This window comes from Poecilia reticulata, linkage group LG11 (assembly GCF_000633615.1).
Source record: "Poecilia reticulata strain Guanapo linkage group LG11, Guppy_female_1.0+MT, whole genome shotgun sequence".
Taxonomy (NCBI): Eukaryota; Metazoa; Chordata; class Actinopteri; order Cyprinodontiformes; family Poeciliidae; genus Poecilia; species Poecilia reticulata.
The window spans coordinates 6,289,520-6,296,555 of record NC_024341.1 but is presented as its reverse complement, the minus strand read 5'-3'; the positions used below and the strand labels follow the sequence as shown (position 1 = coordinate 6,296,555).

General features: G+C 39.4%; 1 long non-coding RNA gene across 1 annotated transcript; it reads left to right on the top strand.

Annotated features, from left to right (window-relative positions):
- The first annotated feature begins 210 nt into the window (after positions 1-210).
- On the top strand, positions 211-6,658 carry LOC103472083 (uncharacterized). Its single transcript, XR_534804.2, has 2 exons — positions 211-343; positions 5,849-6,658. It is a non-coding gene; the product is annotated as an uncharacterized LOC103472083 (long non-coding RNA).
- Positions 6,659-7,036: the final 378 nt, after the last annotated feature.

Below are 7,036 nucleotides of genomic sequence, written 5' to 3'. Positions count from 1 at the left end.
ATATATGCCATAAAGCTTTTCCCACATCTTTATTGGAAGTGCCGGCGGAGCATTGTGATGCGAAAAAGTGCAATAAAGTTTGGATTTCCATGCAGCATTCTGGAACTGCTTAGAAAATGGAAATATGAGCTAATAATAGTAATTGTCGTGAGACTAATCATCCAAAGACCCTGAGTGTCTTGGCCTTCACCAGTTCCTGCAGCTCAGTTACCTCTGCCCATCTCTGTCACTCCTGAAACATCAACCCAGCCCGCCCCAGCTGTCTCCAGGCAACAGGGTAGCCACGGAGACCGAGCCTTTTGGATTAGCCGACCTGCAGGAAGTGATCCCGCGGTCGGACAAGGTAATTATGGGTTGTTTTCTTGAAGATGCTGGCTTGCCTGTCTGTCTGGCTGTTTCTCAAGGCAGCTCCATGTGCGCGAGGCCTCTTGTGGATGAAAACGTGCGCGCGCAACGTGCCCGGGCCTCCGTCCATAATGTTCACTTAAAAAGGCTGCTAGCTTTTTCTTCCCATCTCGGTCTCTCTCTCTCTGTGTGTGTGTTTATCTCTGTCACCCACTCAGTCACATGATCATGAAATCATTTTATTATGAAACAGAAAACAAGCGCGAGATGTGACAGCCGCTTTCATGCTGGGCTTGGATATAATTGAAAGCACAGTGGCTGGAAATAGCCGCACATGAAAAGATGGCTGCAGACAGGAAGGCACACTGTTTTAATGCTGTTGGTAAACTAGTAACAGCTTGTAGGGAGATCTCTGCTGTCAGTCCACTAATAAGACCATAATCGTTTATGTTCCGAGGTTTGTTGGTGATTTTCAGTTCGGATTTTCTCACATTCGGAGTCCGACAGAGCCTCGTAAAAGTATTAATACCTAGGGATGGACGACATGGACTTATGGTTTTTATCACGATATTCTGTGGAACTATCTTGATAAAAGAACGATTTATTACAGTTTAGTTTTTTTTTAGATAAGTGCATGGTCGTGACTGCATGGCACAGCAATTAAACCCACTGCAAACACATTTCCATTAGTAATGCACTTCTTTAGGACACCACTGGTGTAAATACATTATGCATTTAATCGTATCTTCAAATTTATTGATATTTGTTGATGCTCTCATTAAACAAACAAAACTAACAATCCCACAGCAATACGGACAGTTTTTTGGGGGTTTTGAACATCACTAATTGGACTTTATTGTCACAACAATAAATCAACATTCTTAGCATGGTAAGAAATGTATCACAATAAATGATAAATGATACGATAAATGCCAAACCCTATTCACAACAATTGAACTTTTCCACATTTTGAAATGTGTATGCAGTTTGTTTTGCTTTGACGCCCCTAAAATAAAATCTAGCGCAACCAGTTGCCTTTAAATCCCAACAAATTAGTACAGTTACCTCCGCTGCTATAATTGTGTAAATCTCTCTGGTTTGGTAGAAAATATTAATGAACAAACAGCTTCTGCTCATAAACCATCTCATAGAAAGATGTGAAGTTATATTATTTAGCAACATCCCAGCTTTGAGCGTTCCTCAGAGCTCTGGTCAAATCCATCATCCAGCAATGAAATGATTTCAGCACAACCGCAAACCCACCGAGATGTGACCTTTGACCTTAACTAAACTGGCCGTGAAAGAGGAGCATTGATCAAAGAAGCGGTCAAGAGCCCAGTAACATAGATGGAAGAATGTGTTGAAAGGGCATCTATTAGTTGTTCTACCCACAGATTTTTCCTTTATGGATTAAAATTTTTTATTTTTGAGTTGTGCTGGAGAATGTGGTGTAAGCAGATGAGAACAAAACAACATGTGAAGCACTGCGTGTGGCAGAAGCACAATCAAACACAGCGGTGACAGTATCATGGTGATTTCCTTTTGCAGGAATTAAGAAACTAGTCGGATATGATAGGAAGTAAGAAAAGTGGTATCTAGACAATACCAGTTTGACACTCAGAAAAAAAAATAGAGTAAGGCAACATCCCCAGCAGCCTTCAACTTTTTGTTTTACTTTACCACAATAAAACTCATGTGGATATTCAGACCAATTCACAAATTTGCACCAACTTACATTGGTGTGCAAAAGGCCAAGCAGAAATTTCCCAACTAAACATTTCTTCATATGGAAAATATATTTTTTCCTTCCAAAACTAAATAATTATTTTATATTTTTTTGCTAAAGGGAACCAATTTCAGGATTCAACAGCATTCACTTTCCTTATCCATTAATACCTTTCTGGAATTGTTTTAATTCTGAGTAGGAAAATTCTAAAGTTTATCACAGTGGATGGGACGTGCTAATGCTAATTTTACAATATTTTTTAAAAAGGTCCACATTGGTATCAGACACATACATGTGCGTAACAAGATTTTTTTTTTGTTTTGTTCATTCTATTGTGTCACTTTGGCATTAAAACCAAGGATTTAAAGACTTAAAAAATTAGCGCTCTTAGAGCAAAATGGATTTTATTTAGTGCTTTCAGAGCAAAGGTTGAATCAAAAGCATGCCACACTGTTCAGATTTTTATTTTTCTCCATTTATCCTTTTTTTTATGCAGTACTTTGTGTTAGTCAATCCCTGTGAAATATGCATTACTAATCCATACTATGCTTCTTTTTTTCAGATTTGTCATTCAGTCAAATAAGAATAAATCAGTTCACTCATTTGCCTGCGAGTGACTGACGATATTTACAGTCCAGACTTTTATTTATTTTTTATTTTTTGCCCCACAAATGCAGCAATCAGAACGACAGTTGCACAATATAAGAGACATCTGATGCACTAAGTCTTTCTTCCAGCCTCCATTTCCAATAAGTTCACTCATCAATGCACCACAGATCAAATAGCAACAGAAGAAGAAGAAGAAATGCTCTGGGATATTATGCAGCGAGGGCACTTCACAGCGCCGCGCTGCTCTCAAATTACACCGAAAGGCGACAGACTCTCTTAATGATTGCAGCATTTAGATTCTGACTGAGTGCATCAGGAAAGGCTAAACAGCCCCCACTGCCTGCCAGCTGGCTGCTTGTTCCGCGCATGATGCACGGGGCAGAAAAAAAAAAGGCTTGGATGGCGATGATTTCTCTTCATCTTGCAGGAGGAATGAAAAGAATCCGAGGAAGCGTCGACGCTTTTCTGTGCCGATTCATAAAGTCAAAAGTGCTGGATGATTGGTGAAACCCTGCAGAGCTGCTCATTTCTACTCTCTCATCGCTGAAACTAGCAGATCTGACTTTGGCCTCTGAGCTTTACTTCCTTTCACCAAGCACATTTCCATATTTGGCCTCGCTCGTCAGACATCACATGCTTTAATCGAAATTGTTTCAATTTCCAGTTGAGAGCTAAAAGATTGATCTGCCTGTTTGATACATTTTCCCCTCCTCTCTCATGTGTTTGAGGAGGTTGTTGTGAAAAAAGAGCAGCGTAACTAATATCAGGTGGTGCCTGCAGCCAGAAGGTGTTTTGGAGACAGAAAGGGCACAAATTCCTCCCAGAAAACATTTCACAGAAAATCCAAAGGAAGCCATTTTGACTGAATTGTTACGTAACTGTACACAGAGGCTTGAAAAAGTTACTTTTACCCATTTTCCCCCTCTTTATGAGGATGCGATAAATTAAAGGATGGATTGACGTTTTTAAGAGATTTTTATAAATAAAACTGAAAAGTGTGGTGTGCATTTTTTACCAGTCTGACAATACAAAATGGAAGCCAGTGAAGAGAAGAAGTCATTGTTAAAAGAAGGAGTGCTTTAATAAAGCTTTGATGGCTCTAATCGTGTGGCTTCCAGAGGGAACTGATTGCTCTAGGATTTATTTAGGAACATTGAAGTAACGGATGCTGGTTGGAAAACGGACGGAGCTAAATGCAGGACAATCGCAACAACAAAAAAACAGTTAGAGGCAGAAAAAGACTTGAGGCTGTGGTGGAAGTTCGTCTTCAAGATGGACAATTAGTCCAAAAATACATGGAGAGCTGAATTGGAATATGTGAGATCAAAGCAGAATTGCGTATAAGGATGGCCTAGTCAAAGTACGGACCTAAATCCAGTTGAAATCCAGTAGCTACCCTGTTAAATTATTGTTCACAGAATTGCTCCATCCAATCTCACTGAATTTGAGCTTTAAGTGAAAAACATCTTGAAATGAAAAAGTGTCTAGAAAGGATTGGTACACATGCGCACCGCACTTTTAAGATTTTCCTTGTAAAAATTGTTGAAAACTGTTTTTCTTCTACTTCACAATTAAGAATTACTTTGCGCTTTTCCGTCAAACCAAAAGCAAACGTCCTTCATCAGTCGGTTTTTCATTTTATCTGTTGTTAAATTTTCGCATGCCATGTGATCGAGTTTAAATGTTTTCCAAAAATAAAAATAAAAATAAAAGATCTCAACAGATTGTGTCTGTGATGAGATCATGTGAGAATCTTAATACTTGCAGATCACTACTTAATAATCTGTGGACTTGTGTTTTGCTAAAATAGTTTAATCTTTCTTTTAGTAAATGATTTAATAGACTCACATACCTGAAAAATGTATGGTTCTCAAAACAAAAGGTTCAAAAATGATGTTGCAAAACAATTTTTTCCCCCACTCTATACAAATAATTGAATAAATATAATTTGAGAGTAATCTCCTAACCTTAACAGGGTGTGTGTACTTTTGGGATTACTAGTGTTTTGTTGTTTTTGGCGCCTTTCTGCTTCGTAACTCAAACACGTCACTCACCAAACATTCCTCTGCTTACGAAACACTGCTTAGTAAAACAACAGATATGTATGTTTTTATCTTTTCTGTTTTCATAGCAGCAGTTGTCTTTACTAAATTGAATACTGAGCAATTAGACTATGGCATCACTCTGCAGGCCTTTTTTCTCGCTCGGTTTGAGAATTCGTCAACATTTTCACATCTGAACTCAGAACCTCATGAGCTCTGAGAGAAACACGTCCGAACAGCAGCAGGACGTTTTCTCATTAGCAGGAGCCTGTGGAAACGCAGCGCGTTACAAAAGTCTACCCTTCATATTTCATCATTTTAGAACCACAAACTTCAGTGTGTTATTGTGGTTTTTATGGGATGGACCACAAAGTATTGCATGAATGAGGCTTCTTTATTTTTTTTAGTTTATTATGTAGTTGTTTTTATTTAGTTTGTTTTAATATTGACTGAATCATAAGATGGATGAGCATCAATTTTCTAGTCTGGTCACAGATTTTTACATTGTACTTTGACTAGGCCATTAGTCATTTCATCTTGTGATAGCAGTGTTACGTAAAATCAACTTTTTTGAGCTTTACATCATGTTATAACATTACTCCGTCGTCAACAACATACCTGTTGCCTTGATTCTTTCATGTGTCTTTGAAAAAAAAAGTCCTTTCATCTCTATGGCAACCATTCAGCTGTGCAAAAATGCCTGGGTGGACCTAGCCCCGCCTCCGAGGACGAAGCTCCAAGCTTCCGCCTCACAGAACAGCCACTCCCCCTCTCGCCCTCTCAGCTCCTGCAGACTAGCCAGCAGCTTTTAGCAAACACCTGCTGGAACTGCGCTGCAGCTGAGCTCATTACACGAGCTACTTCAAAGTGAAACGCTGGTGAAAATGTTTTTGAAGGGTTCCTAGAGGAGCCATGTTGTGATGACCTGCTGAGGGCAGAGATTCAGACAGAGCAGGAGTTTCTTAAAGAGACAGAGGCCCAATTTCAAGGTGTTAAATTAGGACGTCAAATAGCATTTGGAGTTTCTTCATAGTGCCATTTTATAGCACAATGTGGCTGGACAATACATAGCACTTCCCCTTTAATAATTGATTTTTTTTGTTGCTTCCCCTTTTTTTTGTTTCAGGTTGTGACATCTTTTTGTTTAAGAGATTCCATCTCTCGTTCTGGCTTGCGTTCCTGTCCCCGGCTCGCCCTTCTCTGGCAGACCTTGAGTTCTCATTGCGCAGCCCGAGCAAACAGAAGCTTTGTGTTCCACTCTGGCTAAACCCAAAGCGCAAACAGACACGGACAGGCAGAGCATCGACCACACACACTTCGCACACCGAATGCCTGTCCTGGCCGAGATGAAGAAAAGCGTGTCAATGTGTGCGAGGCAGCTGCCTGGACACCAAAAGTCGGCCTTGCTAGCGTAAGAGATGACTGAGGGACTGTTTCATCTGCAGCAGCGATGGCAGCTGTTAAGCCTCCACAATCAGCTCCACTGGCAGTCAGATTTAATGTCCCGCTGACAGACACACACTTCAAACTGAAGCCTAACCCACACGCAGAACAAACACAGCGCATGCCGGCAAAACCATGCTCTAGCAATCAAGTGGTGTAGCGCTGCTGTGAGGCGTTTCACAAAACAATCCAGCTATTTTCATTGCAATTTGTCATAGAAGCAATGAAAACTTTAATGCTCGCTGGAGACATATGAGCTAATGGCCACGGGGGGAAAAAATCACCAAAAAGATTAAAGGACATAAGATTCCTGAAGAAGATATTGCTGCATCTCCGGCCTACTCTATTGTCACATTAACACAACTGGCTCCAACAGCTCCCTGTCTTCAGCCTGCAGAACCTGAAGTTAACTTTGGTTTAAAAAAAAAAGGTTTTTACACGAACATTTCAGTAAAATACAATGTTTTTGTCAATACAAATAATCTACAGTTCACACTTGAAGCTGTTAATAAAATTAAAATATTCACAAGTCTTTGGCTTTCCTACATTTTAGGAGACCAACACAAAGTGTGCTCAGTTTATTAATTAAAAAAAAAATTGCACATGTGAAATCTAAAACTGGGATTGTGTGTGTCTGACATGTGCTTTTCTCTTTTTCTGAGTTTTGACAAAGGAAAGAACATGTACTGTATGTTTTAAGCTGAAAGTCTGATAAATTAGAAAATTATCCCCTTAACCATCATTACAAAAACCTACAGTATCAAATTATGAACAGTACAATAAACAACATTTTTAAAATGTTAAAATCTGAAAATCTAATATGTACTGAGCTTCTTTGAAGTTTCCATCAAAGCTGACAGAAAAGTAGATA